The sequence below is a fragment of the Stylophora pistillata genome, chromosome 2 (assembly GCF_964205215.1).
Source record: "Stylophora pistillata chromosome 2, jaStyPist1.2, whole genome shotgun sequence".
NCBI lineage: Eukaryota > Metazoa > Cnidaria > Anthozoa > Scleractinia > Pocilloporidae > Stylophora > Stylophora pistillata.
Window position 1 is genome coordinate 24,392,732 of NC_142520.1, and position 11,780 is coordinate 24,404,511.

General features: G+C 38.0%; 1 pseudogene across 1 annotated transcript; it reads left to right on the forward strand.

Moving 5' to 3' along the window:
• Positions 1–20: 20 nt before the first annotated feature.
• Positions 21–3,910, forward strand: LOC148737962 (cholesterol 24-hydroxylase-like; annotated as a pseudogene). The gene is made up of 5 exons (XR_015996796.1): positions 21–32; positions 153–810; positions 1,489–1,804; positions 3,052–3,142; positions 3,263–3,910. The product of XR_015996796.1 is annotated as a cholesterol 24-hydroxylase-like (transcript).
• Positions 3,911–11,780: the final 7,870 nt, after the last annotated feature.

An 11,780-nucleotide genomic window follows, 5' to 3' on the forward strand; every position in this document is an offset into this window, starting at 1 on the left:
TTTGTTTTCGTCTGCGTTTTATGATCTCAAAAGCGAGGAATCTTGGTCCTTTTATCTTTATAAATAGAACCAGGACTTCTAATATGCAGTGATAGACCCAGAGCTTTTTTTTGCTTGACTTTATTTCATTTTCAATGGTCTGAAATTACGAGAATAACTCTCCTCCCCCTACTACTGTTGACAAGGATTCTTCAGAAAACCAAAATGGCGTCCTTTTAGTTCGCTGTTCGCCATTAATCTTTATAACTTTGTGTATGACTGTATTTACCCTTGTTCTTTGCTTCGTGCTTTATCTGCAACATAAACACAAGACACTTGACCACATTCCAGGCCCTAAACGAGATGAATTTTTCCGAGGAAACATACAGACAATCGAACGCTTGAAAAACAGCATGGATTCACCAACGGCTTCGAAGTTTTTAAGTTTCTTTCCCAAGAGTACGGCCCTGTAATAATCGTCTGGATTTTTCACATCCCGTTTTTCTACGTTTCAGATCTTTAATAATCAAAGAAGTGCTGATAACCTCCAATCTCCCCAAAGATGCTTGGTCTTACGATCAGCTCGGTTTCCTCTTCAAGGAGAGGTTTATGGGTAAAGGTCTTGTTTCCGAGACTGTTCTTGGAAAATCGAAATCCAAACGGCTGCCGATCAATCCTGCATTTCACAGGAAGTATTTAAAGGAGCTTATGGAACAGTTTAACTTGAGCTGTGATGTGTTTTTGGCAAGACTGACTGGGTTAGCTAATGGTAAAACTGAAGTGAAAATGGCAGATGAATTTAACCGGATAACTTTGGATTTAATAGGGAAGGTAAGGGGTGTATTTCGCAGTTAAGATGCAACTGAATTTTTAGGATACGAATGACATTTAGGAGATACAAATGCACTCACCACTCTACCCAATAACGAATAGTGAGGTATACTTTTTTTTTATTTGTGCCCACCCGGAAATTAACAAAGGAAATAGAATTGGGGAAATTCACAGTTAAAAAGTTTTTACCTTATTTCCAAATGTAACTAAGAAGGGTCTGTAATTGGCCACAGAATAGACTTTAATAGGGTAGCAGAACTGAGAGACCAGAAGCACATACACTGCACCCAGCAAAAATTGAATCAAGTACCTTCCCCCCATGGGAGGCCTGTCTACTGGTACAGATACACAGGGGCTTCATTAATGTTTTCTGCAGGAGGGCAACTGGTTTTCACAGGCGGGCAAAACTCTTTGAACTGAACTTCTTTACTAGATTATAACTTTCCTCCAGACCGTCAAATCAGGTGGGCAAAACCGTCCTCACAACCGGTCAATTTGCCCGGTGCCTGGCCCTTAATGAAACCCCTGGATACATTGTTATTTTTTCAGCCCATGGCTGACCCATCTAAAATTTTTTTCTAGTCCACTCAGTATCTTTTTGGAGTTGCGCCAATAACACTAGAGACCTTTCTGCATGATGATGTATAGTGTAAAGCTTGTACTTTCTCTCCTTTTTAGGTGGCATTTGGAATTGATCTAAACGCTGTCAATGATTCTGATTCCTTGTTCCCAGAAGCCTTTAAAGAGTGTTTAGTTGCTCCAATTTGGTGTTTATCCCATCCTCTTCATGCTATTGACTTCACAACCTATGGCTATCAAAACACAGTTGTGGCAGCGGTTCATTTTTTACAGGATACTGGCAAGAAGATTATAGATGAGAGAAGAAAGGCAGTATTGAATGGCGATGATGTTCCATCAGATATTCTCACCTATATCCTGAAGTCAGTTCCTGAAGACACTCAGTTGGATTATGAAGAGATGTTGGACCATTTTCTCGCGTTTTTATTGCAGGTACAACATGACTAACAATACCATAACCAGTGCTCATTAAATTAGGAAAAATCCAGGTCGCCCTTCTGGCAATTGCCAGACAACCAAGCCCCTGACTTTGGTTGCCCTGATGAGAACTTGGTTGTGCTCATGCATGATCTCGAGCCCTTCGGCTACTTGTCAGTGGTTATTTGTGATAGATTAAGCACGGGTATCTCGCATGCAGTATTGAAAGAATTGATACTCTACGCTAGTATTGATAATTTTCGATCTGACCTTGGTATCGTTGGTATCAAATATTTGGTATCAGTATCAGCCCATCCTTACTTATTGAATCAAGCAAACTGCGTTAATTAATTTCCACAACCTTTCTGGCTAGATCCATCCATCAGTATCAGGGATAAACCTCACATTTTAGGCTATTTTTATCTCTCAAGTTTATAGCTTCTACGCTTTATTCTGTTAGGCATCAAAGTGATGTAAGTACTTCAATTTTTTCCTGGGTTGTCTGGCGAATTCTTCTGGGGCAACCTGTCCTTTACTTACTCTAAAGTCTGATTGCGTGAATGAATGAATGAAGTTTTATTTGTCTCAGGCAACCAGGCAACCGCTAATTTCAAGCACTGCATAACATGTACATTGTAGGAAATGCTTGTTTGCTATGACACAGTTTGAAATTAAAATGATGCTTGGAACAGCTTTTGAAATCAAATTATGTATAATAAAAATCAAAAGCTTGTTCCAGTGTCCTCTTAAGCAGTTTTGTTTTCAATATTTTAGCCAAAATCCTCAAAAGTCTCTTGGTAATTTTATTATCTTTCTTACTCTTTACTAAACATGGTGCTTGCAAAATTGCTGACCATAGCCATATACAGGACAACACACTGTCACTCGTTGATTAACTCAGTCGAAGGCCCAGCTTGCCAAAGACTCCTCTCAGTGACAGAACCTTGGACAGCCAATTTCATGTGTCTAGGGATCTGTTCACTGCAAAAAAGTCAATTTTGTCCCCTCCCACACTTAAAACTTAACTACATTTTGTGTGCTAATTTAACATGAATTAAAATTTCAAAGCTGACATGTCATGGAAAAGCACAGTAACAACTATAATTTCCTCTCTACTTTAGTTACATGTATCAGATATAGTAATCTATCTCAAGGCATCGCGCCCCATTCAAGGGGAAGAAAACCCAGAAAATATTTGGCGCACAGGTAGTTTCATGCATCTGAATACTGCAAATTGTTCAATATTTTCATTCTTTTTCTTAGGTGAGGAAACCACTTCAGCAGCTTTGTCCTTTATGTTGGCTGAAACAGCAAAGAATCCTTAAGTTGAGAACAAGTGAGTTAAGTATTACACAGACCTCTTCTCCATCTAGTACACAGTCATCATACCACCACATTTCAACAATTTCTACATTGTGTAATAATCAGGGATAAAATCCTTTCAAATTTGTTACAGGTTAGTGCAAGAGGTTGATGATATCTTTGGTTCTCGTCAGTATGTTTCATGCGATGACCACGGCAAACTAGGTTATACAGGTCTTGCCATGAAAGAAACGCGTTGGCTTCACCCCAGCATCCCTGGTTTCACCTGAGTAATGGATAAGAATTGTGAATTACGAAGGCACAGAATACCAGCAGGAATATTGATAAATATTGGTGTGTTTACTTTACACAACAGCCCCAAGTACTACAAGTACAGCACGACCCCGAGGGATTCAATCCTGAGTGATTTTCAACCTTATATGATGAAAATGAAGTAGGACATTGACACTTTTACCACATTCCTTTTTCACTTGGCCCACAACACTGTATCGGTCAGGCTATTGCTGAATTTGAGGTCAAGGTACTCATGTCACGGTTTCTGAAGTTGTTCAAGTTTAAGCTGGTTCCTGGACAGGATTTGAACTATGAGGAACCCAATCACCAAAGGACAAGATTCGTTGCACTTTGCAGTCATTGTTGTTAACTTAATACTGTTAGCACGTACGTTTGATTTAGGCAATTGAAAATATAATTCTAATAAGGAACTTAAGCACTAAGGACAAGAAATGCTGAGGATTTAAGAATTAGTAAATAAAAAATTAATGTATATTATAAGCTGCAATTTCGCAAATGGCTGTGTGTCTTTACCGTCTCTTGCATCACCACACCTCAACTTCAGCGTAACTTATGTGAGCAGCTTGTGTTCCAAATGGAAACATAAATAATTTGCTGCTTGCGTTTCAGTTCTCAGCCCATGCAAATGTAGTTGATTTCATGTTCTTGCTGCTGTGTAGAGGGAAGCCAAGAAATATAGAAAGTTTGAAAATGCATAAGCCGAGCAATTTTTCTACTCATCAAATCTTTTGTTTCACCTCCTTGTTACTGTGACTGTTGTTATCTGTTTAACAGTGGCAGATCCAGGGGGAAGGTCGGGGGGTCTGGACACCCCCCCTCCCCTATCAAACCTGACGCTTACAACTTTAAGACAGGATCGTATATCACTTTTAACTGGCTGATTTTTTTAACTTAATCCAAGTAAACGGTAAGCGGCCAAGGAATTATAACATGCAACCGCGACTGGTGGGAGGGTGTGTGGGGGAGAAGTAATTTGCCTCAAAGAGTCCAACAGTCCTTTGTGAACCAAAGTTTGAACCCCCCCAATCAAAATTTCCTGGATCCGCCTCTGTTTAAGCATAGTTAGTAGAGGTTTAAGGTCCTTAATACTGGGTTAGTGCAGTTCATAAAAATCCCCTAACAGTCATGGAATTCATTCAGACTTTTCACGCAACTAAACTCGAGGAAGATGAGTGCTAGTCAGGAATATAATGGTTAGGAATTTTAAAATTTCAAAAGAGTACCAATCTCGTGTTAGTGAAATGTACATTAATTTTGTTATTGTACTTATATTTTACATGTCCATATACACCTGCTGCTTTTAGTTTGACTGGAGCATTCAAGTTTTTATTTATATGGAATTTAAAGTCTGCGCGCGTTTTAATTTCCCTAACACATTAACTCCCAGAAGTGATTAACATGTAAATTTTCACGTATGATGTGCGATCCTCGCAGTAGATAGCGCTATTTATGCAATAGCGAAAATCAGACCTGAAAAAAATCAGGCCTGTACGGGACTCGAACCACTGACCTCTGCGATACTAGTGCAGGGCTCTACCAATTGAGCTAACAAGCCAACTGGGAGCAGGCCGTTAAGTTGATTCGTAATAAACCCGTGAAAGTGATAAATGAGATGCAATGAATATATGAAGTTCATATATTTTGAACTGCGGTATTAGATACGTATGATGTGCGATCATCGCAGTAGATAGCGCTATTTATGCAATAGCGAAAATCAGACCTGAAAAAAATCAGGCCTGTACGGGACTCGAACCACTGACCTCTGCGATACTAGTGCAGCGCTCTACCAATTGAGCTAACAAGCCAACTGGTAGCAGGCCGTTAAGTTGATTCGTAATAAACCCGTGAAAGTGATAAATGAGATGCAATGAATATATGAAGTTCATATATTTTGAACTGCGGTATTAGATACGTATGATGTGCGATCATCGCAGTAGATAGCGTTATTTATGAACTTCATATATTCATTGCATCTCATTTATCACTTTCACGGGTTTATTACGAATCAACATAACGGCCTGCTCCCAGTTGGCTTGTTAGCTCAATTGGTAGAGCGCTGTACTAGTATCGCAGAGGTCAGTGGTTCGAGTCCCGTACAGGCCTGATTTTTAACATATTTGTAACATATTTGCTAAATAAAGGTAAAAAAAACGCCATTTCGCAAAATTGTAATTCTCTCAAAATTACTACTTTGCGAAACGAGTTTCTATTATGGTCAATAAATTGAGAGGTGACCAGGCTCTTAGAAAGATTGATCATTTTATTAGTGGACATATTTTGTTTCGGACGAAGAGGACATATTTGTCAAATAAAGGCGAAAAAACGCCATCTCGCAAAATAGTAATTCTGTCAAAATTACTACTTTGCGAAACGAGTTTTATTTTGGTCGATAAAATGAGATGTGACCAGGCTCTTGGAAATATTGATCATTCTATTAGTGGACACATTTTGTTTCGGACGAGGAGGACATATTTGCTAAATAAAAGCGAAAAAACGCCATTTCGCAAAATAGTAATTCTGTCAAAATTACTACTTTGCGAAACGAGTTCTGTTATGCTCAATAAAATGAGAGGTGAGCAGGCTCTTAGAAATATTGATCATTTTATTGGTGGAAACATTTTGTTTCGGACGAAGAGGACATATTTGCTAAATAAAGGCGAAAAAACGCCATTTCGCAAAATTTCGTTTCGTTTCGTTTTGCAAAATAGTATAAGCCCAGCAGAAGCGCATGATGAGCACGTGACAGAGCTAGATTACGTGCTTTATATAATTTTAGCTCTTGTCAACATCAAACCAGCCAAAATTTCCTCGAAAATGAAGCGAAGTGTAAAACAAAGCCTTAGGTTAAAGAGAGAAAAAAAAAAAAACAAAATGCCTACGGTTCTCCTGTATTTCTAAAGATTGCGGCAGCAGTTTTGATTTCGCGACATTCACCATCTATAACGATAACAACGGTAATGTAGTTGCCGGTGACATAACAGCATTTTTATCTGTTTCGAAACCATGACATCTTCATCGCACGCAGTCAGAGTATCATTTATATCTTCACATGTAAAGATGTCAATGTTGTCACCACAACCAGATTTATCAACATGACGGTTTTCTTTTCCATGCAAAGATTTTGTTTACATCTGCGGACGCTTTTAAGACTGAGCTTGATATTTTTTTAAAGAAAATAGTCCCTGAAATAAGAAACTGTTAAATTTTTTATGTCCAAAGTTAGTGGTTTTCGGACGACCTGAGTTTTCGATGCAGTAGATCTTGTACGTGATCAGTATGCGGCAGAAGTGCGTGATCAGCGCGTGACAGAGCTGGATGACGTGTTACATTCAATTATAGTTCCTTGCAAAATGAAAACCAGCCAATATTTCTCGAAAATTAAACAAAGCCTGAGGTTAAAAACGTGAAAAAATTACGAAATACCTACGTCTCTACTCTATATCTGAAAATCGCGGCAACAGTTTTGATTTTGCAGCATTCACTACCTATAGTTATGATAACGTTAATGTGGTTGTCGGTGAAATACCAGCATTTTTTTCTGTTTTGAAACCATGACATCTTCATCGCACGCAGTTAGGGTACCATTTATATCTTCACATGTAAAGATGTCAATGTTGTCACCACAACCAGATTTATCAACAGGACGGTTTTACTTTCTATGCAAAGATTTTGTTTACATCAAAGAATGTTTCTAAGGCTGAACTTGATGTGTTTTAGAGGAAATAGTCCTTGTAATGAGAAATTGTTGAATTTTTTATTTCCAAAGTCAAAGTGGTTTTCGGGCGACCTGAGCTTTCGATGCAGTAGATCTCTGAATTCAGTTCTCTTGGGAGTTAAAGCTTTAACTCAGGCTCTACGTGATCAGTGTGCGGCAGAAGCGCGTGATCAGCGCGTGACAGAGCTGGATGACGTGTTACATTTAATTATAGTTCCTTGCAAGATCAAAACCAACCAATATTTCTCGAAAATGAAGCGAAGTTTGAAACAAAACCTGAGGTTAAAAAACGTGAAAAAATTACGAAATGCCTTCGTCTCTTCTCTATATCAATAAATGGAGGAAACAGCATTGATTTCGCAACAGTAACGATCTACGGTAATAATAACGTTAATGTAGTTGTCGGTGAAATACCAACATTTTTTTCTGTTCTGAAACCGTGACATCTTCATCGCACGCAGTAAGGGTATTATTTATATATTCACATGTAAAGATGTCAATGCCTCACCACAACCAGATTTATCAACATACATGACGGTTTTACTTTCCATGCAAAGATTTTGTTTACATCAACGAATGTTTCTAAGGCTGAAAGTAATGTGTTTTAGAGGAAATAGTCCTTGTAATGAGAAATTGTTACATTCTTATCTTCAAAGTTGAAGTGGATTTCGGGCGAGCTGAGTTTTTGGCGCAGCATATCTTTACATTCAGTGCTCTTAAAATGTGCTTCAAAATTGCCTTTGATTCAAATTTGCAATCAACGTCTACATAATAAACAAGATGATATCCGTTCGCTTTTTAATACTTATTTATCTCACCTAGTTTAAAATTTCTCTTTGAAGGAGTTAGAGATATGATCTACCCTCCATGGCAAATAAAAACTCATATCCACACGTACGGCCATGTAATACCACCTTTATGTGTATTACTGACGCTGAGTTTGTTTGATTCGTAGCCACATCAGCCTAACTAAGCGGAAGTCTAACGACCACCTCAAAGAAGAAAAAACAAAAAAAAAAAAAATAGAATAATAACCAGAGGGCTACAAAAAAAATTGAATAATATTAAGTGGGAAGTTTATGTTATTGTTATTGTTATTGTTATTGTTATTATTATGTTATCCGGATTAATGAAAATGAAAAGCTGAAAAATGTTACGTCGCCCAGTTCTAACTTGACGTAAAAATAGTGAAACAGTGTAATCATAAAAAATAATCATGTACCACGAAATAAACAAATGATACCAGATTTTCTGTTTCGAGTTCGATATTCAGCTTCCTCGTTACTGCTGGTGTGAGCAAGTACACTGTTCTGTTATACACTTGTGGGACAAATCACCATATCACAGGAGTTAAGGTGAGAACTTAATGAGTCAGTGAATGAGATAAGAGGATATTGACTAGATATACAAATATAAATGATTTGGATCATAAGACGAACGAATGAGAAAATATCGATCTTAGTTACTCGTGACGAACGTGGGAGAGAGAAAAACATCGTCTTTCCTCTCGAGAATTCGAGTCTTAGGCCTTCGGATTGTACGATCTGAAGCTCTCCCACATGTAGCTAAAATGACAGAATTATTTCTCGATGCTGACATTAAGAATATAATAACAGACCTTGAATTAGCTGAATTTTTCTACCCATGAGGATCTATAGAGCTACAACATTACTGTTTCCAGTATCATGTGCACCGCTTGTCTTATATGAACCATAATATATGGCCTCCCTTGCTGCATCCCAGCCGCAGCAAAAAGCTCCGGGGATCAACGAGAGAGAGAGAGGTGCTTAGATTTCTTCTTCATGGTCCCAGCCTACAACTGGTTCAGTAACGCCAAAGGTTTCTAAACACAAACACAAATAACAAAACACTTGAATACGCTCAGCGGAAATGATTTTAATCTCTTTTTCCTTCAGTTACAACAAGAGGTCAAGTATCCTTGGAAAATAGCTTTATTGGAGTTTAATTTCGGCACTCTTTGGGTAAGGAAAGATATTGAAGTAGTATATTGAATTCGAGAATTGTGAGAAAAATACACTCAAAGACCACTTTATTGTTGATAGGATGTTGTTCAGCTTTACGTCTCCCTCTGGAGACGAACATGTGTAGATCGTTCTCACAGAGTAGATATCAATGCAACTGATTCAGTCAAAAGAAAATTGTGATCGTTGAGAGCCGAGAAAGTTATCTCTTATGGGAAGTATTTTGATGTAGCACCAAATTCTCTTTCCAGGCGGGAGGCAGTCACCGAATGAAACCATCGGATAGATGGACGTCCATTTAATCTTATTTTAATTTAATTTTCCGAGAGCGGAGCGAACGAGCGATATATCGAGTTAATTACTCCAAGAGAAATTGTATTGGTGAAATTTAACTCGCGGAATGAATTCATCCTTTTCGACTCAGTGTACGTCCTGCTCTGAAGAGAAAAAGAATTTCACGGATTTCAAGTGTTTTCCGCTGAAAGGGAAATAGCTGAATCTACATCGCACAATGAATCACTCGTCATGCAGAAAAATGTAAACAAATCATAAAGATGAAAAATAGAAAACAACAAAAAAACCACAATAACTTTCTTCGGGTAAAACAGCAATTTCGATCACGAAAACAAAGTCTGCGCACGTTTTAATTTCCTTAAACCTTTAACTTCCAGAAATGATTAACATGTAAATTCTCCCTGCAATATCCATACATTATCCAGCAAACAGGTAATGAGAATACTCAAACTTATCAGGTAAAACTTGTTATCAACAACAACAATTTAACATTTATATAGCGCAAACTATTATATAGATAATCAGTCGCGCTTTACAATCAGTTAAGGTGAGATCGGACGTCACCATGCAGCCACTTCAGTCCATGTATTGATCTCACCTTCCCTCCCCAATTCACCCTAGATTAGACACTACACAAGGATAGACCACAACGCCGGGCACTACGTGCCCTACTCTTCTCGAAGAGTGCGTGGGTTCTTTAACGTCCCACAATCTTTATCACATATAAGGGCTTGTGAGACGGGACCTCCATTTACCGTCCCTGTCCGAGAAGACTAGAAAGTCTAATCATTTGCAGATATTATTACAAAGGCAGCACTTTCTTCTCAGTTATTTAAAGACACTGAGTGTTGATCCGGCCGGAGTCAAACTCTCGACCTCCCGCACAACAGTCCAGCGCTATACCAATTGAGCTAACCGGGAGGCGGTTATCTTGATCTAAAACCAAATTGGCATAACTAATTTAAAAGGAAACATGTAGCAGCAAGAGGGGAGAATTAACAATCAGATCTTGGGAGTTAAAGCTTTAACTGCATGTGATCAGTATGCGGCAGAAGCGCGTGATGAGCACGTGAGAGAACTAGATTGCGCGCTTATTTAATTTTAGCTCTGTTCAACATCAAAACCAGCCAATATATCTCGAAAATGAAGTGAAGTGTGAAACAAAGCCTTAGGTTGAAAAGAGAAAAATATGCAAAATGCCCACGTCTCTGATGTATATCTAAAGATAGCGGTAACAGTTGATTTCACAACATTCACGATCTATAGTAATAGTGGTAATGTAGTTGTCGATGAAATGCCAGCATTTTTTTCTGTTTCGAGACCATGACATCTTCATCGCACGCAGTAAGGGTACCAATTGTACTTTCACCCGTAAATATGTCAATGTCGTCACCACAACCAGATTTATCAAAATGACGGTCTTACTTTCCATGCAAAGATTTTTTTTACATCTACGGACGTTTCTAAGACTGAACTGAACATGTTTTAAAGGAAGTAGTCCCTGTAATGAAAAACTGTTGAATTTCTATGTCCAAAGAAGTTGAAGTGGTTTTCGGGCGACCTGAGTTTTCGATGCAGCAGATCTCTGTATTAATTCTTTGATAATGTCTTTCAAAATTGTCTTTGATTCAAATTTGCAATCATCAATGTTGAAAGTGTCATGTATAAAAATTATGTAACGAAAGCAAACATATTTCGAGCTCCATCGTGACAGATGTAAAAAGAATTTTTAAAAAGATTGCCCATCTCTCATATCATTTAAACCAACAGAATTTATTTCTCAATGCTGACATTAAGAATATATTAATGGACCTTGAAGTAGCTGACTTTTTTGTCCACGAGGATCTATGAAATGCAACATTACTGATTCCAGTGTCATGCGCACTGCTTGTCTTACATGAACCATAATATATGAACTCCCTTACTGCATCTTAACACAAGAAAAAAAAGGTGGATCAAAGAGAGAGAGGGACTTAAAATCCATTTTCAAGTGGTTCAATGACAATTTATTCATAAAAACTCCTGTAAGATACACCGAGGGTTTCTACACACACACAGATAAAAAAAAAACACTTGAATAACTTCAGCGGTAACGATTTTTTAAATCTCTTTTCCTTTAGTTACGACGAGAAGTCAAGTATCCTTGGCAAAAGAGTTTTATTGGAGATTAATTGCGGCACTCTTTGGATAAGGAAAGAAAGTGAAGTAATATAGGGCATGTTATAATCAAAAATCGGAAAATTGTGCAAAAAAAGTATACAAAAAGGCTACTATATTGTGGATAGGATGTTTTTTTGCTTTACGTTTCCCTCCGATGATGAACATGTGTAGGTTGTTCTCACAGATTAGAAATCAATGCAACTGAT